The following is a 27,513-nucleotide window of genomic DNA, read 5'->3' as shown; positions in this document are numbered from 1 at the left end:
AGCACCTAACCCATGTCAAACCTGGCCAGTGACAGAAGGCAGCTGGATCTCTGGGTGAGTGATACTTGGAAACCAGGGAGGTAGAGAGGGCCTGAAAACTTACTAGTCACACACAAAGCTAATGAGGTGGGAGCATGGTTTCAGTATGAGTGAGTCAATTTGCCCTTGCTTCAGGATATTTGCTTGATATTACCTCCCTCTTCCTTGCATTACTAGCCCCTGGGTGGTGCAAATGATTGAGTGCTCAACTACAAACTAAAGGGTTATCGGTTTGAACCTCTGCTGAGACACCTCATAAGACAGGCTTGGCGATCTGCTTCTGAAAGGTCATAGCCTTGACAACCGTATGGAATGTTCCTATTCTGCACACATGGGTAGACTCAGCAGCAGCTAACAGCAGTCTTTGCATTAGGGTGTCAAGTCTGACTTTTTCCATAAACTGTTTTCCTTTACCAGCTACCCTCAGTCTCCTTAAACTTTCTCGGGATAGAGGTTCTAAGGACTGCAAGGGCTACGTGTAAATTTCACCATAAAATTGTTCTCCATTTTTCACCTTCGCTCCCCAAAAGACACATCCAAGAGCTCAAGGATAGGATAATAGATATCCTCAGGCTTTGTGGGTGGCCTCCCAGGTACACATTTATTTGGTTCCCATGACATATCCCTTTTAGGTCATCTACCAGCTTTAACTGGGGCAGTTCTACTCTGTCCTATAGGGTCGCTATGAGTCGGAATCGACTCGACGGCACTGGGTGGGTTTGGGACCAACTTTAAATTCTGATTCATTTTCACATATTGCTACCATATCTCCTCTCTTGACTCCCTACATCCCAACGAAAGCATCATTTGGCATGGGTAAGGGTTCTCTCAAGAAGGGGAAACATTTTCTGGTGCCTCCCCTGAGCCAGAAGGTGTGCTGATGATTTATATATGTTATTCCACTGCCTCCTTCCAATAACCCCTTATTAGGATTTGGCACAAAGAAATGCCAATTCATACTTGCCCTCAGTCTGCCAGCCCATGTGGTAGGTACTGGTCATGAAGGGGTGAATCAAGCCAGATGGTACCCCCTCCCCCCGCCCCACCCCACTGGCCTCAAGGAGCAACGGGTCTGGCAGTTGGAAACACTTATATTTTCATTGCTTCAGTTGATCCCAGGCAACCTGGAACAAATGCGTCTCTACAGGGAAGGATCAAAGTAGAGGATCAGACGAAATCATATTCATACCTTCAGGGTCCTCCATATATAAAACCAACCAAACCAATCCCGTTGCTGTTCAGTAGACTCTGACTCACGGGGACCCTATGTGTTACAGAGTAGAACTGCTCCACAGGGTTTTCTTGGCATATCACCAGACCTTTCTTCCACGATGCCGCTGGGTAGGTTCAGGCCACCAACCTTCATGTTTGTAACCAAGTGCAAACCATTTGCACCACCAAGGACCTCCCTCCGTATATACTTTCCTTTTATACCAGCATACTTAGTGCCAAGCGCTTGCCTATTTTACATATGTTAACTCCCTTTAGCCTAAAGAAGCCTAAGAGGAGATGCGATTAATTGGATGGAGTTAAGTACAATGTAAAATGCAAACTGTAAGACATGGTGAAATTATTAAGGCTTAATAAGCTCAGTTGAAAGGACAGAGGAGCTGAATTTAGACACAGTGGCTGCAACAATGGGCTCAAGCATAGCAACAATTGTGAGGTTTGCGCTGGACTGGCAGTGTTTCGTTCTGTTGTAGGTAGGGTCGCTGTGAGTCAGAGCTGACTCGGCGGCACCTAACAACATCCTCACCCAAACTTAAAATGTGAAAAAAAAAGTCATACTCTCACAAAAAATGGCTAAAGGCTCACTCCGTTTCTAGAGTGCTTCATGGAAGCCATGAAAGCTAGAGCCATTAAACATAACAATATTTGGATTAATAATAATAAAAAAAAAACCCAAACCCACTACCATCAAATCGATTCCGACTCATATATAAGACACGGTAGAACTGTGTTTTCCAAGGAATGACTGGTGGATTCCAACAACTGACCTTTGGGTTAGCAGTCAAACCCTTAATTACTGTGCCTCCAGGGCTCCGGATTCATAATAAATCCATTGCGTCGAGTCGATTCTGACTCACAGTGACTGAGAGTAGAACTGCCCCATAGAGTTTCCAAGGAGGGCCTGGTGGATTCAAACTGTCAACCTTTTGGTTAGCAGCTGTAGCACTTAACCACTATGCCACCATGGTTTCCAAATTAATAATGGTTTATATAGAATTTATTGAACAGCTTCTGTGTCCCAGAATCATATGTATTCAGTCTTATTTGTGCATAGCCTGGTACTTAGGAAAGGACTCTGGGTGCACATTGCTTTAATAGGAATTTCAGGTCTTCGTTTACTATACACGGAACCTTGGGAAAATTTCTTACTTCTCCACGCTGGAGGTTCCTCATCTGCAGAGTGGGGATAATAATCGTATCCATCTCATAGGGTTGTTGTAAGGATTCATTGAGTTAGTAGTATGTGTAAAGCATTTAGAACAGTGCCTAGTACTTACTGAGAGCAATAGAAGTGCTTGCTGTTCATATTAAAGTACCACAGCAACCTTGTTATTGTCATACATCTTTACACATGAAGAACCACCACCCGCCTGTCAGTTTGCTGCACTATGGTGGTACCGTAGTGGCTTGTGTATTGTTAGGACACTATAAGTTATACCACCAGTATCTCAAATGCCAGCAGAGCCACCCACGGTGCATAGGTTTCAGGGGAACTTCCAGGCTAAGAAGAAGGTCCTGGTGATCTGCTTCTGAAGATTAGCCAGTGAAAACCCCATGGATCACCACCGAATATTGTCCCGTATAGTGCCAGAAGACGAACCCCCGGGTTGTAGGGCACTACACAGCAGCCGCTACGATGCGCTCCAGCTTACCTACGATCGGGAGGATAACGCAGGACAGTGCACCATTTTGTTCTTGTTATATGTAAGGTTGTCATAGTCAGAGCTCAGAGCTGACCCAATGGCACCTAACATATGAGGAAACTGAGGCTTAGACCAATTAAGTAAACTTGCCCTAGATTAAGTAAACTTGCACCGAACCCAAACACAGCATGGTGGGGTTTCAAACCTAGGTGTGTCAGATTCCCGAGTTTGAGCTCCGAAAGAGCCTGTGGTGATCTCTACTCCCACTTGCAGCAGAGGAAAGTCAAACACAGGCTGATGAAGTCATCTCATGGTGCTCACTAAGTCCAGAGTCAAGAGGCCACTGCCCCGAGCATGCTCAGCCGAAACTTCCTTCCCTGACCTTTGTGCCCTTGGAGAGCCAATCCCATGCAGCCTGGAATAAAAGGACAGGAAAGGTCTTTAGGTTGGGATAGCAACAGAAATGAGTCAAACAAACTCACCCCAGAGTGGGGGACGGACTGTTTATCTCTAGGGAATCAATGCTAAAGATGACTACAGTCAAGAACCTGAGCTCCTGACTTTTGTAAACAATCAGCCCTGGCCAGGCAAGGATCAAAGTGCGTGGTAGGCCTGGCCTGCCTCAGCACGCCCTGCTGCTCACATCCCTCAGGCAACAGATTTCAACATTCAGATACATGCTCCACAGGACAGGATGCCAGGGTCGGGGGTGTTCCTGAGAGAGGCCATCAGGGGATGAACGCGCAGGAAGAGGGATTTACGGATCCTCTTAGCCATCCCTCTTCTGTCTCCACTCGGAGGATTAAGTGATGCTTTGTGAACACCAAGAGCCATCTTCAAAACACTCTTGTTAACAGAGGCCTGGCAACCAAAACTAAAGTAACTGCTATGAATCATTCTTTCTTAATCCCTGGGGGAAAACACAGGGGACGCTCTTGGACTTGGGCCCACTCAGAAGGTCTGGATTCGAATCCTGATTCTGTCCATTGTATGTGATCTTGGAAAGATTCCCTGAGCCACAGTCCCTCATCTGTAAAATGGAGATGACAATATTCAGCTCTGAGAACTGTTTAGAGGACTAGAATGAGATAGTGCATAACAAAGACCAAATCTTCATCTGATCCAGTCGTATCCCAAAAATGTGATTTTTTTCTCCCCATGCCCCACCTCTTCTTAAAAATCCTTCCCCAAGGCAGAATTAGGTGTCTCTCCTCTTTCATTGTACCTACAGTTGATTTGTTCTTCTCAATTTTTATTCCTAGACCTTGGAGAAGTAGCCAGCCCATGGGGTGCTTGGTAAACATCTATGTGGGTTCTGTTTTGCTATAATTTATGTGCTTCCTGTGAGCTCCCAAGAGTAGGAACCATGTCAGCAGCACCAAGCACCCCCCTCCCCAGAAAAACCAAACCAGTTACTGTTGAGTTGATTCCAGCTCATAGAGATCCTACAAGATGGAGTAGAACTACCCCACAGGGCTTCCAAGGAGCAGCTGGTGGATTCAAACTGCCAGCCTTTGATTAGCAGCCGAGCTCTTAACCACTGTGCCACCAGGGCTCCTGATGTATAGGCTGCATTACTAAGTTGCCTCTCCCATTTTGTAAGGTACACAAAATCATCCGACTTCAGCAGCCAGGCAGGTGACACAAATGAGCCAAAGTAAAACAAGGTGGTAAGGTCTGTGACAAACTGGATGGTGTCCCCTTTCAGTCATTCAGATTCAGCTAAACAAAATACACTTTTCTGGCCAAACAAAACAAGCTGTCCACAGGAAGTACCCCTCAGGCCATAAGTTTGCCACCATAAACAGAGCTTTGCGATTCATAAGTAATTTCTCCTACATCATTTCATTTGATATTTCAGCAATGAGTTCATTTTACAGGCATCTGACAGATGAAGAAACTGAGGCTGAAACACAGTGATTTGTCCAAGGACACAGAGCTAGTGAGTACCAGACCAGGGATTTGAATCCACGTCTTCTAACATCAATCCAGAATGCCTGCTTCTCTTCACACCACACATTGTCCCAAATATGCTGCTGTTTTTCACCCCCACAGTTTTTCCAAGACATAAACAAACCCCATCAAAAGGTTAAACCTGTGCCAGGAAATGATTACACTCCAATGACTGCATGGGTCATAGTCCATCCAACTGAGACGGGTGCCCTTGGAAACAGTAGCTCCTTTACAACTAGAGAAACATGTTTTAGTCAGCCATCTGCACAGGGAGTCATGGCAGAAGGGTGCCAGGCAGAAAGATAAGCAGAGTGGTAGGAGGAACTCCATACCCAAATAAGCCCTGAGGAACCAGGCTACTTGTATGCATGCAAAGAAGCTTTAAAAGAACTCAGTTTGTAAAGAGAGCAAGAAAAACAAGGTAGAATCTTAGCAACTAGAGTAAACAAGTATTCGATTTCCACAGGTTAACACTATCCAGCAGAAATATAATTTGAGCCACATATGTAACTAAATTTCCTAAATGACCACATTAAAAAAATAAAAAGATACAGGTGAAATTAATTTGCATAATACATTTTGTTTAACCCAATATATCAAAAACATTACTTTGACATATAAGCATTAAAAAAATTATTAATGAGCTATTTTACATATTTTTTTATACAAAGTCTTTGAAATCTGATGTATATTTTACACTTCAGCTCATCTCAGTTGCAGTAGCCACATTTCAAATGTGCAATAGTCACATGTGGCTGCCATATTGGATAACAATGATCTTGGTCAAAGAAACTCATAAAGGTCTCAATTTCTGGTGCAGCGGAAGTGAGTGACGTAAGTTGAAGGCTAGATCCAACAGTGCTCTTCAAGGCCACAGGGAGACCTTATTCTCAGTCCTGTTGGTCTAATTCCAAGACTGCTCTTTCTGGGCCACTTTCAAACTTTGCCATTATTTAAGGGGCAGCCATGTCAATTTCCAGCCAAACGCTCTGCAAAGCCAATAGAAGCCATTGTGTTTGGCTCCCAGTTTTTGCCATGCAAGAGTGCAGTCCTCAGCATGTCCCCTTTCAAGTACCTGTTACTCTTGTTGGAAACCTTGGTGGCATAGTAGTTAAGTGCTACAGCTGCTAACCAAAAGGTTGGCAGTTTGAATCTACCAGGTGCTCCTTGGAAACTCTATGGGGTAGTTCTATTCTGTCCCATAGACTTGCTATGAGTCGGAATTGACTAGCTGGCAATGGGTTTGGGTTTTTTTTTATTACTCTTGTTCTCTCTTCAGCAGTGGCTGCCCAAGTTCACAGAGCAAATTACACAGTGTGAGCGCCCCTGATGATTAAAAGCCTGTGTGTAAAGACTACAATAGCCACATTTGCATGTCTGAATAATGAGATTCTTATCTCCATTATATGGCAATGGGGTCAAAAGTGATAGTGCTATTAAGTGTTTACACAGAAAACACCATTTTCTACCACCCCCTCCCCCTCCCCCCTTTCTCTCAGTCTCTCTCTATTGAGCTGGTTTCAAAGAAGCCAAAGCTAGAAAAGGCAACCAGAGGCCACTAAGTAGCTCTCCCCATACTGAGGCCCCCAACAACCCTCCCAAATAGAAGTTTACCATAGCAAGAGATTTCCACCAGCTTCAACAAATTCAATGACTTCTTCAGAAGGGACCTCACAGACAATTCAATCCAACCCCTTGGTTTCACAAGGGAAGAAACTGCAGACTGAAGAGGTGAGACAATTTGTCCAAGGTCACATAGATAAACAGGACTAGAAGACAGAGGACTCCAGCAATTACCCATTCCTCCTCTTGTTCTTGCCCTCTGGCGCCTGGCTGCAGCTTTGGAATAACAGCATCCCATCTTCCAATCTAATTATATATTGTGCATTCTGGTCACACACCCATTTTTCTGCTGAAGAGAGGGAGAAACGGACTGAAATTATAATCTGATTCTCCAAACACAAAGACCTTTTCAGTTGACTACAGAAATGAGTCCTTAATAGCCATTGAATCAACAAACATCAATTTTTGCAACAATGAAATAAATATATGGGGAGATAGTTCTGGTTATGATGGGTTATAAAACAGGGGAAGGGAAAGCTGTGATTAAGTGTTTGTGTGGTTCTGCTTCCCGCAATGACACATTTACCCATCAGCCGTGTGGCAGTGATATTTTTTATGCCAAGGGTAAGATTTAGGTAAATATCCAAAGGGACCCTTTTTAAAAACAGATCATCAGTGTAGCAACCCTACAACACATACCAGGGAGTGCTTCACTAGCAATGCTGCAGTATGTAGGGGAGAAAAACTCTCTTCAATGAAATTCTTGCCCATCAGTGCTTTAGTGGCGGAACAAATAACCACAGACAGCGTAAAGGTTAAGTACCTCTGCATAAAAAGGGAGACCAAGTAAGGGGATTTGTCAAGTATATGGTGGCATCAGCTGAATGTGGTACTTCAATGAACAATGAACAGCTGTAATGCTGAATTCCATTAATAAGCATGATGATGAAATGGACCGAAGTGGAGCATTATTATTTATTATGTACTCAAATGTACTATTTGTGATATATCTGAAAACTACCGAGTGCCATAAAATAGCTAGAAGGGTCCATTACCCCCTTATTGCATCAATAATCAAAGGTTGTGTGCTAGGAGTCAAAGTTTAAGAAGCTCCTAGGTAGCAGAAAACACAAGAAAATTGGGACATATTTGGGAAAAGGGGCTATGAAATCCATTGAATCTCCATTTAAACGTCTCCGGGTTCAGGGTGAACATGGTCTTCTTGTTATGAGTTGAAAACCCTGGTGGTGTAGTGGTTAAGAGCTATGACTGCTAACTAAAAGGTCAGCAGTGTAAATCTACCAGGCAATCACTGGAAACCCTACAGGGCAGTTCTACTCTGTCCTATAGGGTCACTATGAGTCGGAATCAACTCAATGGCAGCTGGTTTGGTTATGAGTTACCATACTTCTACATGCACTGTTGCATTTGTAATTTTCATTACACATTTTTAAAAAAAGATAGTTACCATTGAGTCAACTCCAACTCATGGTGACCACCTTAGTGTCAGAGTAGAACTGTGCTCCACAGGGTTTTCAATGGCTGATATTTTTTGGAAGTAGATCAGCAGGGCTTTTTTCTGAGGCACCTCTGGGTGGGCTGGAACCTCTAACCTTTTAGTAAGCAGTCAGGTGCATTAACCATTTCCACCACCCAGGGACTCCTTGTTACACATAGTCATTATCTGCCTTCTCCATGAAGACTGTAAGTTATAAGCAAGGCAGGTGCCTATGTGCATAACCCAACTCATTTACTGACTTAAAATGTACCTACACAGCATATCCTAGGAGTTAGGCGATGTGTGTGGATTAGAGCAGAGAACAAGCCAATGCTGCCCTTGTGTAGCTTACAACTGAATAGGGGGAAATAGAGCACAAGCAAGTAAACAAACAAGCAATTGGATTTTAGACAGCAATATGTACTCTGCAAAAAGGAAAGAATAATGAGATAGACAGCAAATGGATGGAAGGCTGGTCAGAGAAGCCCTCTCCAAGAAAATGAGTTTCAGAAACCTGAATATCAAAAAATTCTGGGGAAAAAGTACTCCAGGCAGTGGGAAGAGCTGGTGTAAAGGCCCTGAGGTAGGAACTAGTCACTGTGTTTGGAACCTAGTGAGTAGGGGGAACATGAGGCCAAGGAGGTATACTGGGGCCAGACCACGGGTTTGGCACATAGTGAATGCTCAATAAGCACTTGTTGAATGAATTAATTATGAATGGGCACATGTCAGCTATAAAGGCAGGTGACATGTAATTCTTTCTGCTTTGTGCAAAACTGCAGGTGACCAGCAGCATACAAAAGCAAAGGCTAGAAATTCAAAACTTCAAGAGAACCACAGCATGTAAATAAGGTAAGCTCTTGACACTCACAGGATATGAAAGTGAGATATTCGAGGCAGTCTATAAAAAAATAGTAAACCCTAAATTACTGCAAAGGAATGTTGAGATGAGAGAGATAAAAGCAGACTGACATCATGTGGGGCAGGCTCCCGAAGGCAGGATGTGAGCTGGGCCTTGAATCATGAACAGGAATGTACTAGGTGGATGAACGAGTTAGGGAGGCATTCCAGGAAAATCAGTCTTATTATCCCGGTGGAACTGCCACTTTTGTTTCTAGGCCTTTATATAAATTCATATGCTTATTACACAGGCAAGGGGGGACAATCGATCACATACATGGAGTTTTGAAGTGAGCATCAAAACTTCATGAACTATAAAGAATATGTTCTACATTCTACTTTGGTAAGTAGTGTCTAGGGCCTTAAAAGCCTGTGAGTGGCCATCTAGGATACTCCACTGGTCTCACCGCTTCGGGAGCACGGAAGAATAAAGAAAATTAAAGACGCAAGGGAAAGATTAGTCCAAAGAACTAATGGATTACATGTAACATGGCCTCTACCAGACTGAGTCCAGCACAACAAGATGGTGCTCAGCTACCACCACTGACTGCTCTCACAGGGGTCACAATAGAGGGTTCCAGACAGAGCTGGAAAAAAATGTAGAACAAAATTCCAACTCAAAAAGAAAGACCAGACTTGCTAGCCTGACAGAGACTGGAGAAACCCTGAGAGTATGGCCCCCGGACACCCTTTTGGCTCCATAATAAGGCCACTCCTGAGGCTGACCCTTCAGCCAAAGACTGAACAGCCCCATGGAAAAAAAAACAAGAGTAAAGGGGCACACCAGCCCTGGGGCAGAGATTGGAAGGTAGGAGGGGACAGGAAAGCTGGTAATAGGAACCCAGGGTGGAGAAGGGAGAATGTTGACATGTCGTGGGGCTGTTAACCAATGTCATACAACAATGTGTGTACTATTTGATGAGAAACTAGTTTGTCCTGTAAACCTTCATCTAAAGTTCAATTTTAAAAATTTAAAAATAAATAAATCTTGCCTTTATCTTTCTAAAAAAAAAACTTCATGACTTCGTGAAATTCATAGGCTCTGGCTCGAGTAGCCCTGGTACAATGGTTAAGAGCTCAGGCTGCTAACCAAAAGGTCAGCAATTTGAGTCCACCAGCCACTCCTTGGAAACCCTATGGAGCAGTTCTACTCTGTTCTATAGGGTCACTCTGAGTCAGAATTGACTGGACAGCAACAGATTTGGTTTTTGGAGGGGGTTTGTTTGTTTTGTTTTTGTCTTGAGTAGGGAATGACCTATCTTCAGTTTATTTTATAGTGAAATTAATGAGAGTTGTGGACCTATAACGTATGTTCTAATTCTCTCATTTTCTGGAAACTCATTAGCATGTTATTTTGTTGTAGTTCCTATTTAGCACTTTCTTAATTAAATCCTTTTGGAAGTTGTCCAGGATAATCCAACCTCATATTATAAAGTCTGTAGTATATGAGTAATAGCACCATTGCCCAACCAATAAACCTAACCAGAAACTAGGTGTCAGCCTTTATACCACCCTTTGTCTGCTAACCAAAAGGTCAGCAGTTCAAATCTACCAGGCGCTCCTTGGAAACTCTATGCCGCATTCTACTCTGTCCTATAGGTTCGCTATAAGTCAGAATCGACTCGATGGCAATGGGTGGTTGGGTTTGTCTCATTATTCCCTCCCCTGGACTAATCAAACAAGTCCTGCCAATTCTGTCTCTTAAATAACTCTCATATCTCTCTGTTCTGTGCCTTTATCACCACTACTCCCTTCTTGAGCTCCTTGTCATTTCTTGCCTAAAGGCTAGGCTGCAATCTTTACAGGAGCAGATCACCAGGTCTTTCTCTCATGGAGCAGCTGGTGGGTTTGAACCACAACCTTTTGTTTGGCAGCCAAGCACTTAACCACTGCTCCACCAGAGCTCCTTTCTTCTATCGTAAAATGCATTAAATCTTTGGAAGTCAGAGAAATGTTCTTTTTCTCACGTCATATTCATTCTAGATGACACTTGAGGTTTCCAAGTCTTAACAGTCTAGGAGCCTGTGAAGTCATGAAGAAAGTATATGCCTGTGCTATTACTAAACAAGAGATTAGCAAATGTTAGCACAATATTAGAATCCTGGTGTATGACGTGTTTTATCTGCCATTTTGACTAAGGGTGTTTGGATTCTGAATTTTTAACACAAAATGTTACTTGTTGGCAAGGATGTGGACAAACTGAAACTCTCGTCCATTGCTGGTGAGGCTGTAAAATGATGCAGCTGCAATGGAAAACAGTTTGGCAGTTCTTCAAAAAGTTAAGTATAGAACTACCTTATGATGCAGTAATCCATTCCTAACACATACCCAAAAGACTTGAAAGCAGGGACTCAAACACATACTTGTGCACCAATGTCCATTACAGCATTATTCACAATTGCCACAAGGTGGAAACAACCCAAGTGTCTAATGAAAGATTAATAGATAAATAAAACCTGGTATATCTACACAATGTAATATTATTCAGCCCTAAGGAGAAAAGAAGTTCTGATCTATGCTACAACACTTATGCTGTATGTCTCAGTTACCTGGCGCTGCTGTAACACAAATACCACAAGTGAGTGACTTTAAAGGACAGGAACTTATTTTATCACAGTTCTGGAGACTGAAAATCCAAACCAGGTCTCAGCAGTTCAGTTCTTTTCTTGTTGGTAGCCCCAGGTGGTCTTTGATTCCTTGGCTTGTAGACCATCCTTACACGGCATCTGTCTTCCCCTGTGTGTGCATGCCTCTGTATCTAATCTGCTTTTTCTGTAATTCAGAAGTGATTAGGTTTAGAACACACCCTACGATGATATGGCCTAACATAACAAACTCCTAGTTCTCCACACGTGATTACATCCACAGGTACGGGGGTTAGGGTTCCAACACATACTTCGAGGAACAAAATTCAATTCATAACACTGAGTGACATAAGTCAGTCACAAAAGGACAAATACTGTATAATGCCACTTACATGAAATATTGGGAATAGGCAAATGCATAGAAACCAAAGTTTATTAGTAGTTAACAGAAGTGGGTGAGAGGGGGAAATGAAAGGGTATTGCTTAAGGGGTACTAAGTTTCCATTAAAAGTGATGTAAAAATTTAAAAACAGATAGGGATCCTTCACCACAGACAGTTTGACAATCACTGTCATCAGGATCAAAAGAGTGGCCCTTCTAGAATATAAGCATCCTGACATCTGGAGCTTCATCTGTTTTGTGCGCCACTGTATCCCCAGCACCTAGGACAGTGCCTGGCACACCATAATAGGTGCTTGATAAATATTGGACAAGGAGCCCTGGTGGTACAATGGTTAAGTGCTCAGCTGCTAACCGAAAGGTTGGCAGTTCGTATCCACAAGCCACTCCTTGGAAACCCTGTGGGGTAGCTCTACTCTGTCCTATAGGGTCGCTATGAATCTGAATCGACTCGACAGAGATGAGTTTGGTTTGATTTCCACTATTATTACCATACATAGTTGTAAAGTGTACCTGCATGAGGTGCTCATAAATGTTTCTGCTATTAGCTACCCAAAATGACATGTAGCTTACTTCATCTTATTAAGATAAACACATTTTATATTCCTGCCAAATGTAAGAGCTCTAGCCTTTTAAAACTGTCTCACTATGTTAAGGCCACCAGGTATTTTTGGTAAATTCTAAGATATCTATTTGTTTACAGTTTTTCATGAATTTACATACTATCTCTTATAAATTTGCTTATTACAGTCCAAAATCCCCAACTTCAAGTGTAGCATGCAGCCCATGGACTAGTGCAACAAGCATGTAGAAGTTCCAGTTCTGTCATTCGCGCATGCACCCACCCATCCCCAATCCCAAACAAAGTTTTTGTAGAGTGAATCTCCTCAAGCCTGTGGCAGCCACACCTCGGGCGGGTCCTCAGGCACTGCAAGGACACCTGTAACAGCCAGACTACCCTGGAATGGCTCTCACTGCGTTTATATCCTAGTACCATATTCAAGGGTGACTAGAAGAAATACAGTCAACCAGCTCTAGCTACGGAAAACATCTTCCCTCCACAAACATGGTTTGTCATCTCATACTTCCACACCTCTGGTTGTGTTCTGCCTTCAGCTTGGAATAAGTTTCCTTTCAGTATCTGCCTACTGAAGCCATAGTCATCCTTCAAGAGCAGATGCCAATGCCACTTCTATGGCAGCTTCCCAGATCTCTGATAGTCAGAACAAATGAAAACTACAAAACCTTATACTATTGTCGAGACGGGGTTCACGATGACCAGAAAAAGATCACACACACACTGTGTCAGTGCATAAACCAAAAAAACAAACCTGTTGCCATCAAGTTGATTCCAATTCATAGCGACCCTATAGGACAGAGTAGAACTGCCCCACAGAGTTTCCAAGGAGCGCCTTGTGGAGTCAAACTGCCGACCTTTTGGTTAGCAGCCATAGCACTTAACCACTACGCCACCGGGGTTTCCCTATTAGTGTACGGGAAACGCTTTACTCACATAGAGAAGAGACAGAACCAGATCAGCTTCTCTAGTTGGCACCGGTCTCCCGTGGCCAGCAGACTCATCCTGCATATGGCCAGTGCAGGACAGATGTTCTACATTCCCCACTTTTGTGTGGTAGTACAAGAGACACCCGATGGGAGCAAATACAGAAAAGGGGCTCACCAGGCAATAATGCAGATGACACAACCTTGCTTGCTAAAAGCAAAGAGCACTTGAAGCACTTACTGATGATGATCAAAAACTACAGCCCTCAAAAGGGATTACACCTTCACATAAAACAAAAATCCTCACAACTAGGCCAATAAGCAACATCATGGTAAACGGAGAAAAGATTGAAGTTGTCGAGGATTTCATTTTACTTGGACCCACAATCAACACCCGTGGAAGCAGCAGTCAAGAAATCAAATGATATATTGCATTGGGCAAATATGCTGCAAAAGACCTCTTTAAAGTAGACTTGAGGACTAAGGTGCACCTGACCCAAGCCATAATATTTTCAATTCCCTCCTATGCATATAAAACCTAGACAATGAATAAGGAACACTGAAGCAGAATTGATGCATCTGAACTATGGTGTTGACGAAGAATATTGAATACACCATGGACTGCCAGAAGAAGGAACAAATCTGTCTTGAAAGAAGTACAGCCAGAGTGCTTCTTAAAAGCGAGGATGGTGAGACTTTGTCTTAAGTACTTCGGACATGTTATCTGCAGGGACCAATCCCTGGAGAAGGACATCATGCTTGATAAAGTAGAGGGTAAGCAAAAAAGATGAAAGCCCTCAATGAGATGGATTGACACAGTGGCTACAACAATGGGCTCAAACATAGCAATGACCGTGAGGATGTCATATGACTGGGCAGTCAGTGTCTTGTTCTGTTGTACATAGGATCGCTATGAGTCAGAAATGACTCAACGACACCTAACAACAACAGGTGCCATATGGTGCCTCCAATGTGCAAGAGACAGAAAAGTTACTGTGAGCCCAGAACAAGGGAAAAACTTCTCTGATAATGACAAGGAACTGGGAGAGAGAAGGTGACCCAATTCCAGCCTCCTTATTAGAGAACGTTCTGGGCCCAAAGCCGTTACTTAGGCAGCCTGGATGGGAAGTGTAGAGGCAGACCATTTCCCCAATAAGTATCATTCTTGTTCAATACCTATCTTGTTCACTAAGCTGACCCCAGAGCAACTACCAAAGTATCTTGTACAATTCGGAAAAAAAAAGATACCAAATAATATTCTATAGGAAAGTACTGATCTGACATCTACAAGTTATTCTTTGTTTAATTTTCCACCTTCCCCCACTACCCTAAATTCCATGAAAGGGGATCTTAACTGTCTTGTTCACTAGCCAGGCACTGGCACTAGCCAATCAGTTGTTGTCAAGTCAATTCTGACTCATGGCAACTCCATGTGTGTCAGAGAATTGTGCTCCATAGGGTTTTTTATGGCTGATTTTTCAGAAATAGATTGCCAGGCCTTTCTTCTGCAGCTCTTCTGGGTGGACTCAAGTCACCAACTTTTCAGTTAACAGCTAAGCGTGTTAACCATTTGTACTACCTAGGGACTAGGCATTGGCATTGTTGTTGCATGCCATTGAGTTGATTTTGAATTATAGCGACCCTATAGGACAGAGTAGAATTGCCCCATAGGGTTTCTTAGGCTGTAATCTTTATGGGAGCAGATCACTAGGTCTTTTCTCCCACTGAGCAGCTGGTGAGTTTGAATCACCCACCTTTCAGTTAGCAGTTAAGCACTTAACCATGGCACCACTGCGGCTCCTTTAGTATTGGGACTCCAAACCAAATCCATTGCCATCAAGTCCAGTTGATTCCAACTTATAGCGACCCTACAGGACAGAGTAGAACTACTCCATATTGTTTCCAAGACTGTGATCTTTACAAAAGAAGACTGCCACATCTTTCTCCCAGCATCGGCACTACCCATTGCTGTCCAGTCGATTCCAACTCAGAGCGACCCTATAGGACAGAGTAGAACTGCCCCATAGAGTTTCCAAGGAGCAGTTGGTAGATTCAAACTGCAGACCTTTTGTTTAGCAGCCAAGCTCTTAACCACTGCACTACCAGCATACCCCAATGGCACTAAAAACCTAAATACCAAACCCATTGCCATTAAGTCGATTCCAACTCAGAGTGACCCTAAAGGACGAGTAGAACTGCCCCATAGGGTTTCCAAGGAGTGGCTGGTGGATTCGAACTATCGTCCTTTTGGTTAGCAGCCATAGCGCTTAACCACTGTGCCACCAGGTCTCTAAATACATATTGATTGAATAAATGGATAAATGAATGATTGAGGGATGAAGACAGGCATGAACTTCATAAAATGGGGCCATCTGGTGTTATTCTAATCTAAAAAAAATTTTTTTTTTTAATAATAATCTTATTTTAATGATCTCATTTCTCACCACAAAAATGAGGGGCGAGTTGTCAAAATTACCCTACCCAAACCTCAAAAATCAAGTTATTCTTTCCCAAAATCAAAAGTAGAGTTATATATCAGGATAATGTCACATACAACATACTGATAAACTATGAGGGCTATTAAAAAAGCTAATCTATTTTTTTCTTCTTCTTCTTGCTTTCTTTAGATAATTTTAAATTATCTTTTCCTTCTAGGAGAAAGGGTTCCATTTGTTTAAGACATATCTCTACTATTTTTCCAATGCCATTAGGGTCATCCATTGTCTGTAACATCTAAGGATTTTATCTATCTTGGATGACAATGGTTCCCCCTGATCAGAGTATCAACAAGCCGCAATGTCCTGGGTAATACTAAATGCTTGGGCTCAGATCATAAACCCTAGCTGTAGACTGAGGTTATCTAAAGATCAGGAAGCAGCTAAACCAAGGTTACTAGCCAGTTGTTTTAACTGCCCGTGGGCATGGGTGTTAACCTACCAGACACCTGAAAGAAGGGCTCCAAGAAAGTAACTTGAAGGTCACTCTACCTACATGTTCACTCACCTCATTTATTTACAGAGTGTTCATAAATCACTAAGGTTCCAGGAAGTCATAGACACTAATTCTAGTAAGGACCATAGAAAGAGTCTAGACAAGGGGTTTCAAACCCAAAGGCCTACAGGGGCCAGGCAGGTTATTTAACTGAAAGAAGATAGCTAAGAGGGAACTGGGAAGAGCAGCAAAGAACAGAAACATGAAAGAAGGGAGCAGACACTCAGCAACTGGCATATGAAGTCCAATATGCCCCATGTCTTAGTCAGGGTTCTACAGAAATACACAACCAGTGAGATGTATACATATAGAGAGGTTTGCTTCCAAGGATTGGCTCACACAATTGTTGAGGCAGGAAAGTCCAAAATCCACACGACAGGCAACAGGCTGAGATTTCTGCCAGCTCACAGGATTACAGGAGGCTGGCAAGTCTAAAATTTGCAGGCCAGGCAGCAGGCTGGAGATTTCTGCAGGCTTGCAGCCCAAGATCCATAGGTCAAGCATGGGAAGAGTGCAGAATCATGAGAGAGAGAGCAAGTTCTGCCAAAATATCTATTTATAGTCTGAATGCAAAACAAATCCTAAGGAAGCTCCCCTTTTGCCTGATTGATTACATTATAGAAGGTGATTACATTACATTACATTACATTACATTACATTACATTACATTACATTACATTACATTACATTACATTACATTACATTACATTACATTACATTACATTACATTACATTACATTACATTACATTACATTACATTACATTACATTACATTACATTACATTACATTACATTACATTACATTACATTACATTACAGAATAGCAACAACTCTAGGATTTGGCCAAACCACTGGGAATCATAGCTTAGCCAAGTCGACACAAAATTAACTATGACGCTCAATCTTCTGTTTTTCAGAATTTTGTAAAACGAAAAACAAAAACACTGCACAGGCACAATGTATGCTTACAAATAGTACGTGCCTCAGAGGACCTATGTTTGGTGACCTGATCTGTATCTAACACCGTCATCTTATAGACAAGAACCAAAGCCTAGATCACAAAGTCACACACCACAGTCGCACATGGCAGGCTGGTACCTGAGACAGAACAAAAAAAGAGGTCCTCTACACCACAGGCCATTGGGACATTTCTTAGTACACTTACCACAGCCCAAACCTCTGATTTGTAAGAGGTTCCAACTTGCTGGAAATTAACACCTGGGCTGGTGACTGGGGGTTGGTAGGGAGGGTCCAGGGAGAGTTCAAAAACCAAGAGAGCAAGGCAGAGTTAGGCTGAAAGGAACTTCCTCGGCCCACTGCCTCCTTCTTTCTCAAGAGGTAGGAATAGGGGGCTGGAAATCTATTCATTATCAGCTTAACAACAGACAAAGAGAAGCCTGTCTGCCACATTAGTCACTGCTTGGAGGTCTGTGACTTCTAGCTACACTACTGCTCTCTACCCCAAAGTGACTTCTCTTTGAAGTTATTTGTGAAATGGAATGTGACCCTCCAGCTGGGCAGGGCCAAGGGCATGTGGGGAACATGAGTAGACTATTAAATCTGTATTTCTGCCTGGTCCTGTCCTGTGGGTTCCCAAGAGATCATATGGCAACAAGAACTTGAAAATGGTTGCTATTTGGGGTACCACTTTTGGAGGAGGAAAAATGGGGAACATTCTTGAGAAGAAATAGAAAACATGTGAAGACATCCAACTTAGAAAAGGGAATGGACTTTCTCCTTCTTGGCGAGTCTCACAAGCTGACTTGCTGATTACCCCAGGAATGGAGTATTTTGCCCCTAACTTGATGTGTTTTCTAGGTGAAATCCTGTACCTCCTCTACCCCGGTTTGTCTCTTTGTGATACTGAGAAAAAGTTACATGTACACAAGTTTCCCTGTCTTGCTGTTTGTTGATTGTAGCATTTAGTCACACTAAATTGGCATGAATTGCATTTCCACACTATCTTGCCTTGCCTGGTGCCCTCTGCGGTGCTAGCCTCTCAGCCAAAGCCAGCTGTCTTTGGTTGTTCAGGAACTGAGAATCTGAGGAGAATCTTTCGAGGCAATAGCAATTGTAAGAAACTGAAAAATCTCATTCTCTTTGGTCAATAGATCAATTTGAAGTTTCTTGTCACCTGGAGGAAATCCTGGTGCCCTACTGGTTAAGAGCTAAGGCTGCTAACCAAAAGGTTGGCAGTTCGAATCCACCAGGCACCCCTTGGAAACTCTATGGGGAGTTCTACTCTGTCCTATAGGGTCACTATGAGTCGGAATCGACAGCAATGGGTTTGGTTTTGTTTGGGTTTTTTTTTTTTTTTTGGTCACCTGGAACAAACCAACAAACAACTGTAAGCGCTGATCATAGTTTATGTTGCTGCAAAAATTGCTACTTCCTTCTTCCCCTGTGGTTGGGGGTTAAGGGTGGTGCAGAGGAAGGTTGGAAGAGGTAGTCAATATTTGAAAACACTTGGAGGATCCTCAGATAAAACTGCTAACTACACCCAATGGCCTGCTGCCAGCTGTATTACCTACACTCCAGGGTTGGGCATTTATGGTTTTATGACAAAGCCATGATTTAAGACAAGTTTGAATGATGCCTTTTTAATGCCATGGCTGGAGCTGGCATTACTCAGTTTTCTGTTTCCTTAACCATCAAATGTCCTCCGTGGAATAAGCTCAGGAGAGTTTGTATGTTTGAAAAGTGATTACTGTAGCCAGTAAATGGTCAAGTGTGGAGCACCACTTATTAGAAAGGAGTGCCCAGGTTTGTGAGTATTTTAACTTATGTTGTCTGATATGTAATCAGGATTCAGCCAAAAATGTGGCTGTTATACAAACTCCTAGTTCAGAGCAAAGGCCATGTCTCACTTGTCTTTGTATTCCCAGCACCTAATGCAAGACCTGGCCCAGGACAGGAACCTCCCAGTTCCTGGTTAACTCCTAATCATCTTCCAGTTCATTCACTCATTTGACAAATGCTGATCAAGCACACAACATGCACAAGGCATTGTCCCAGTACTGGGGGACAATGAAGGACAAGATAAGCCAGGTCCCTGCCCTCAGGACACTTATAGCCTAGAGGAGTTTTATCTGCTGCAGGAAGCTTCCCATTCCCCACTACTCACTCCGCACAGCTTCCTAAAAACTGAGTGCCTATCCAAAAGATAAAGGAGCCCTGGTGGTGCAATGAGTAAGCACTCGGCTACTAACCTAAAGGTTGGTGGTTCAAACCCACCCAGCAACTCCACGGGAAAAAGACTAGGCAATCTTCTTCTGTAAAGATTACAGCCAAGAAAGCCTTATGGAACAGTTCTACTCTGTCACATGGGGTCACTATGAGTCAGAATTAACTCGATGGCACCCAACAACAACAACAATCCATAAGACATGAAGCATTAATGGTTCAGTGGTGAATTCTGACCTTCCAAGCAGGAGACCCAGGTTTGATTCCCAGCCAATGCACCTCAGGAGCAGCCACCACCCCTCTGTCAGTCAAAGCGTGCGTGTTGCTGTGAAGCTGAACAGAGTTCAGCAGAGCTTCTAGGCTAAGAAGGACTAGGAGGAAAAGCCTAGTGATCTACTTCCAAAAACTGGCCAATGAAAGCCCTAAGAATCACAACAGTTTGATCTGTAAATGATCATGAAGGTGGCACAGGACCAGGTAGTATTTTATTCTGTTGTGCATGCGGTCACCATGAGTGGGGGACTGACTTGACAGCAGCTAGCAACTACATTTACTATGTGGTACTATAATTATCTGCATGAATGTCTCAAGTTCCCAACCAAACCCACTGCCATCAAGTCAATTCTGGCTCATAGCAACCCCTACAGAACAGAATAGAACTGCCCGATAGGGTTTCCAAGGCTGTAAATCTTTTACAGAAGCAGACTGCCATATCTTTCTCCTGTGGAGCAGCCAGTGGGCTCAAACTGCGGACCTTTCTGTTAGCAGCCAAGCGCTTTAACCATTGTGCAACCAGTGCTCCTTGTCTCCTAGTACAGGAAGTATGGATTACTCATCTTTGTAGCCCCAGTGTCTAGAACACAGCATGGCCCTCTGGAGGAGCTCCACAGATGCTTCTTGAATTATTGAGTCCACACTTCCTCTCTGGCTTCCACTGAGACATCCGTGAGACTTGCAGGTTAGAATGTGCAATGTTGTTCTCTTGGCATATCCCACGTGTTAACCAGCTGCTTGGTCATTGACCATTCACTGACCTGGCTGTCCTACTAGACTGTAAGTTCCCAAGAGCAAGGACAATACCTTATTTACTTGTGTATCCCAACACACACAGCAATGATAGGCACTCCATAAATGTTTGTTAGATTGTTAAACAATTACAGGAATGGATTAATTAAAATGAAAGATGCTAAGATATAAAAATGATACCAAATTATACTTCTTAAGGTAGAGTCCTAAAGAGTGATATGATATTATTCTGATATCTGTGATTTAGTGTTGGGGTAATAGTAGTGGTACTCCTAACTTAGAGTGAAATCTTACCAGAGAAATAGAAAAATCTATCAAAAGTTGAACCATTATGGTTTCTGCTATACCAGATTATGCAGTCGAGAGACACTTTAACCCATCTTCACTTAACCAACTCACTGGATTAATACAGGTCTTCATTTCCTCTCTAATATACACTGATTTTTCACCAGACACCCACTAAAGGGGTGCAGCTGGTAGGATCCCCATTCGTGTGTCTGAGAACTTCCACTCCCATTGGGTGGGCTGTTTGCTTTCCAAGACTTGGTTAAATTTCTTCCCATTCCTGTTTATGTCAGTCATAATTGTTATTATAATTTCATAGTTGAATTAAACATTATATAAACCAATGAGATAGGAATACAAAACGAGTGTTATTATTTTTATGGAAACTAAGTTGAATGTTTTGGGGAAAGTTGAAAAAACCAAACCTTAAAAATATTGTCAGATTAGGTGTGAGCTAGTCAACTCTAAAAGACTGGAGGGAGAAAATCTACTAAGATTCTGAACTTGAAACTAGAAATTGCAGATAACAATTATGAGAACAGTTTGTGCAAAAGAGACAATGCAGAACTTGAATCAACAGACCCATATTAAAAGAAAGAAAACACTTGTGGCTTCAATGAAAAAGAGACAAATGAATTTGTTATTTGTCGTGAACTTTATGAAAAATATTTCAGGCTTATAGGTATCATATCATTCTTTGTAATTACAAACTTTCACAGATTTTTTTCAATTTACTGATTACTGGTCTAGGGATTGGAAACCCTGGTGGCATATGGTTAAGAGTTCGACTGCTAACCAAAAGTTTGGCATTTCAAATCCATCAGGTGTTCCCTTGGAAACCCTATGGGGCAGTTCTACTCTGTCTTATAGGGTCGCTGAGTCAGAATGGACTCAACGGCCACAGGTTTAGTTTTGGTTTTGGTCTACAGATTTGGAATAGATCTACTACACACTGAATTAGTTAAAGTTCCATCTGAAAGTAGTAACTCACCAGGAAGGTCCCTGTAATCACATTCTCCTAGCCTCCTACTCTAATGACTAGAATAATATAGGATGGTTCCAGCCACATTTCCATCTTATCACTTCCTCTAATGCCCTGAATAAGGTAGGAGAATCTAACCAACCTTAAGGCATTTATGTCTCTGTTACTATATCTTCCAAAAAGGATTTTTTTAATCTAACATTAAAATGAAAATAAGAAATGACACCCTGGTGGTGTAGTGGTTAAGTGCTACAGCTGCTAACCAAAGGGTCAGCAGTCTGAATCCACCAGGCGCTCCTTGGAAACTCTATGGGGCAGTTCTACTCTGTCCTATAGGGTTGGTATGAGTCGGAATCGACTCGACAGCACTGGGGCTGGTATTATCTTAAATAGATGCCCTCTGTAAAGAACTTAATTTCAGAATGGGAAAATGGGGGCCTTTTGTTGTGTGCCTTCTGAGGGCAGGTGATTTCCTATCTAATTTCATGTAATCTTTACAAACACCCCTGGAAGGTTGAGTTCAGTGACTCCATATTATAGATGAGGAAACAGAAGCCCACAAGGTCACACAAGCAGTACTAGAGAAGTGCCACTGTGAGCCAACATACTTTCCAAGCCACCAAATTATCTCTGATGATTTGTAACAGCTCTGGCACCCCTTTTCAGAAATTAACCAATAGGGTGGCTATGTATTGTGTTTCTTTTTCAAGAAGCACCATACCTTTCAAAGAGAGATTTTTTTGTTCCATTGTTGCTATGTGTCCAAGCCAAACAGCTCCTATGCCCTCCTCCAACACAAGCTGAGAATGCTGAGAGTCTAGGAGAAGGTCCTATGCTTGTCTAGAAATTCTCTAGGCTATCCCTCCACTTCCAACACTTTCTCTCCTTTCCCCCGCCCTTCCCTCTCTCTCCCTAATTTCCATGGTTTCCAGCCTTGTCTGTGAGTCTCTTGCTCAGGCTTTGGCTTCGCTCAGGAATGGTGCCTCTCAGTCTCCCCACTTTGAATTCAAGCAGTACAGCCTCTTGGGGAGACTTACTCATTTCCCACCATCAGTCCAAGCTCCCAGCACAATAAATTTCAAATTCCAGTCAGGAAGGGTATACCAAGGCAAGGGAGATAGTACACTATTGGAACAATCACCTGTTCTGTTTTGCTTTGTTTGTTTTTATCGGCTAAATAGAATTGTATTGCAAGGCAACCTAAAAACAACAACTCATTGTTGTCAAGTTGATTCTGACTCATAGAGACCCTATAGAACAGAGTAGAACTGCCTCATATGGTTTCCAAGGAGCAGCTGGTGTATTAGAACTGCCAACCTTTTGGTTAGCAGCCGAACTCTTAACCACTGCACCATGCTGCTATATAGGATGTCCTCTCCTTACACAGGTAAAGTCTTACCATGGCTGATCCTTGCTGACACAATACCTTCTGTTTTGTATCCTCTATTATTAGCATATGGCCAGGATCCAGCAAAGCCTTACCCTGAAATTGCCAGGAGAATCACAAAATTAATCTAAAGATGCAAAGTACTCATCAAGTGTTGATCACAAAATTCTTTGGTGTCATCTTAACTGAATTTCTCAGACATTCTAACTGAAGTCAGGAGTAAGGCATAAATCACTGTCACCAAACTGCGCTTAGCATTTAATCATTTATCATTTGAAAGATGGTTGAAGCGGGATGGTTTTTAATGCATCTTTTTAAATACATCACAAATTCAAGGGCAGATGCATGGAACTATGGAAGTCTAGGGAACACCAAGGCAGGATTTTGGTAGGACTGAAACACAGGGGAGACTGATGGAGATGAAGCTGGAATGAGTGTGTGGTGGCAGGAGCTAAATGCTGAGACACTCATTTGCATATGTTGCATCTTTCATTACGGAAATCTGACGAGTTTATCAGTTTCTAAAGGTGAGCAAAGCGGAATGATTAGGGACATTGTAGTAGTTAAGTAAGCTGTTGCTTAGAAACATTTCTGGTACAAAAGCATCTTTTCTTTCCAACCGGGCTTTGTTCTACCCTGGGGTATCAGATTCCGTGTCCTCCTGTGACTGAGAACTGCAGTGCTGTCCTCTGGAGCAGGCGCACGTGAGGCCGCTCAAGTGGTCTGTCTGTTCAGCTACAAGTGCACTAATCCCAGATCCAAACATGCTCTGCTCCACGCAGCTGCGCCTCACTGCCACGAACCTGCTCTGCTGGTTTATGCTTGCTTCTTCCAGAAAGGAGAAACATTTAGACACTGTTGAAAGAGAGAGAGTGCTCTGCTTGTCTTTAGTATACTGCATAGATGCAAATGCGATTTCTCATAAGGTCGCTTTGTACTTTACAATGCCCAAAGGGAAAGAGCCCCTTAATGAATTGTATTTAGCTGGGAACCCCCAAACTCAATTGTGCCTCAGTATTTATCAATAATGTTAATTTTTTCTAATTCTAAAAGAATTACATACACTGCAGAAAATATGGACATTAGAGGAAATACAGAGAATAAAATTACAGTAAATCAACCATTTAGAGAGAACCACTATTAATATTTTGGAGTATTCCCTTCTAGTCTTTATTCTATGAGCACACGCAAATTCAGACACTCAGCACCGACCACAGCGTCTGAAACAGCTATGTTCTCAATAAATGTTAAATGAATAAATGAATGACTGAGTTTATGTTTATTTTAAACATTGTGAAGCATACATACAGTACTGATTTTTTTTTTTTTTTTTACTTAATATAGTAGCCATAACTTCCTGTTTTTATATAGATTTTCTAAACTTTTTTTATGGGTTCGCAAAACTATTGTATGGAATATTACTGACCTGAACATCTCATACATAAACCTATGTTTACATCTCTAGAGATTTCCTTAGGCTAGATTCTTAGATATGGAATTTATAGGTGAGAGAGAATAAACTTTTTTTTTAAGGTACCTGATATCATCAGTGTTTATGAACTTTCCAGAATGAAGTGCTACTTCACATGCAACCCAGCAAGCAGCCCCCTCCTCATCTGCTGGGTGACCCTCTTGGATAGACCTTGATCTCATTATCCCCTCAGACCTCAGGACAACTACCTTTCTCCAGCATCCTTGGATCACCAGAGCCTGGGTGAGGTGGGCTAAGCTTGAGCTCAGCTGATCTGGTCCTCCACAAAGGCTCAAAGGAGAGCTCTCATCTCTGCTATTGTGTTCCATTAATTTCCACTTAAGCATTGTCTTTAATATTTTTCTATTTATACTAACCATATCTATTCTAAACAGATTCTGTGTCACAGAGCCTTTTTTTTTTTTCCATATTGTGTGCAGTTTGAGGTGATTGGGCTTTAAAAGTGTGGTTTTGTCCTCCCTCTAAACACACTTTGTGCTAAAACATACTATTTGAATCATATCAGCTTGCATTCTGCGTCTTTAGTAATACGGTGATACGTGCCATTTCAACTCCATTCATCAAACGTGTGTGTTACTGTGCTATGGTCAGGATTTTTTTTTTTTTTAATGATTAAAGCCCTGCCTTATTGGATTGAATTGTGTCCCTTCAAAATATGTGTTGGAATCCTATACACTATACCTGTGGATGTGATCTAATGTAATGTAATGCAATGAAATTACCTTACTCGTAATCATATTCTATAATGTAATGTAATGACCTTCTATAGTGCAATTTCACATAATGTAATCAGGTAGTTGAGGTCATGCCAGTGTAGGGTGGATCCTAAACCTAATCACTTCTGAGTTATATATAGAGTGGTGTAGGACCAGAGACACACACAGAGGAAGACAGATGACAGTAGTCTGCAAGCAAAGAATCACTGGCAGACACCAGAAACTAGGAAAGGATTCCAAAAGGAATTGACATGGCCAAGGCCCTGATTTGGACTTTTAGCCTCCAGAACTGTGAGAAAGTAAATTTCTCTTCCTTAAAGCCACTCACTTATGCTATTTCTGTTACAGCAGCACTAGGAAACTAAGATAGTGACCATCCTGTTTACATTTGCAACACCCCCTTCCTTGCTGTTTATTTCTTTTCATAGCAGTTATCGCCATTTCATCTACTACATATTTTGCTTATGCCTTGTTAACTGTTTGTTGCATCCCACTAGAAGAGTAACCATAACAGAGTCATCCATTTATTAAGTCCTTCACGGATACCTCCATGTGCCCAGAATGGTGCTAAGCACGGGATGGGTAGGCGACTACAAGTAGGTATAAGTCTGCTATTCAGAAGCTTCCAACTGAATTAGAAACACAAAATACTTAAGCAAAGATACAAAGTATTGCATCATTTTTAAACAGTGAAAGAAGTGAGGCAGGATAAATCTGGTGTGCTCCAGAGGAAATGAAGAGAACAGACTGTGTGAATTGAGGGAACAAGCTGGTAAGAAGGAGAGGAGGTTTAAAGGCAGGTTGGAACTTGATGAAGGAATTGAAGGCAGAAGCACTTGGCTCATCCCATAAGCAATGCAGGTTTTTGAGCAAGAGAATGGCATGATGCAACGGTTGAGAAAGATTAGTTGTATGGGCATAGAGTGAATGTCACAAATGATGACGATGACAGGGTGGGTGAGAGGAAGCTGATCAGGGAGGTCAATTGGGGCTGAGACAAGGAAGGTGATAAATCAGAAGGGACAAAGGGTGGGGGATGGTCTGGGGAGGCGCAGCTAAAGAACTCAGAGTCAAAATGCATTCACCCTTTAGGGGCCACTGAGCTTCCGTTGGAAAACCTGATGGCTTAGTGGTTAAGCGCTATGGCTGCTAACCAAAAGGTCGGCAGTTTGAATTCACCAGGCGCTCCTGGGAAACTTCATGGGGTAGTCCTACTCTGTCCTATCGGGTCGAGTCGCTATGACCTGGAATGGACTCAACAACAGTGGGTGGAGCTTCTGTTAAAGGTGATGGAAAAATTCAGGAACAGGTAATAATGATGGTCCAACAACATGATGAACACACTTACGTCACTGATCTGTACACGTGAAGATTGTAGAAATGGCATATGTTTTGTTAACTATATATTTACCACAATTTAAAAAGAATTTTTTTTAATGTATTAGCCTTGAATTGGCAATTCTCAAAATGAAATTTTAAGATCATCAGCCATTAGAGAGGATCTTGTTAATGGGCTACAGGAGACTCTGAGGTTGGCTGCCCAAAGAATGAGGGGTAGGGAGCAGGAGATACATAAAGCACAAGATAAAGCCAGCAAAGTGAAACCAATTTAAAGAGCCAAGATAAAGAGGAATAAAAATGAGACAAGAAAAAAAAAAAAAAGAGAGAGAGAGAATCGCTATTTTAGATAAATCCCATATGGATTATGCTCTTAATTTACTTAAACCAGATGGCTGGGCCCAGGACCCACTGATTTATTACTGTCCTGCCATTCAGAGCCAGAACCGTCCTTAGGTTCCTAAGCAACTCTGATGGAAACTGTCAGATTACATGAAATTTCTTGATGAGACCATGAAAATGATCCAAATACCCAAAATTGTGTATCCTAGACCTCAACTGCCAGCTCTTGATCCTCCCTACTTGTGGCAGATGGGTGGACCTTCCCCTATTTGCAAGCAATACGGTGGGAGTTCTAGGAATAAGAACTACCAAAATAAAGAATGAAGGAGGATTTGGAAGAAAGCTTTAGAAAATGGTATTTAAGATTCTCATTGTGCCCTGTATTTCCCAAATTTTCTACAAAGCCTTTAAAAAGAAGCATTTAAACTTCTTTGGCAATTAAGCATAGTCCCCAGATG

The 27,513-nt window shown here is 42.3% G+C and overlaps 1 long non-coding RNA gene across 3 annotated transcripts in view; it reads right to left on the bottom strand.

The window, feature by feature from the left end:
* LOC111753184 (uncharacterized) overlaps window positions 1-24,009 on the bottom strand; it is a 38,385-nt gene extending 14,376 nt beyond the window's left edge. Inside the window, exons 1-5 of one of the 3 annotated variants that reach the window (XR_010321725.1) lie at window positions 23,180-24,009; window positions 11,376-11,598; window positions 6,480-6,777; window positions 3,118-3,327; window positions 1,086-3,016 (exon numbers count right to left, since the gene is read on the bottom strand). This is a non-coding gene — a long non-coding RNA (uncharacterized LOC111753184). Of the gene's footprint in view, window positions 1-1,085; window positions 3,328-6,479; window positions 6,778-11,375; window positions 11,599-23,179 lie in introns of those variants that run through there. The other 2 variants (XR_010321724.1, XR_002788071.2) reach the window with 2 other exon arrangements.
* Window positions 24,010-27,513: the final 3,504 nt, after the last annotated feature.

The sequence above is a fragment of the Loxodonta africana genome, chromosome 4 (genome assembly GCF_030014295.1).
Source record: "Loxodonta africana isolate mLoxAfr1 chromosome 4, mLoxAfr1.hap2, whole genome shotgun sequence".
Taxonomy (NCBI): domain Eukaryota; kingdom Metazoa; phylum Chordata; class Mammalia; order Proboscidea; family Elephantidae; genus Loxodonta; species Loxodonta africana.
Note: the sequence above shows the minus strand (reverse complement) of the source record. Positions and strands in the feature narration are given on the sequence as shown.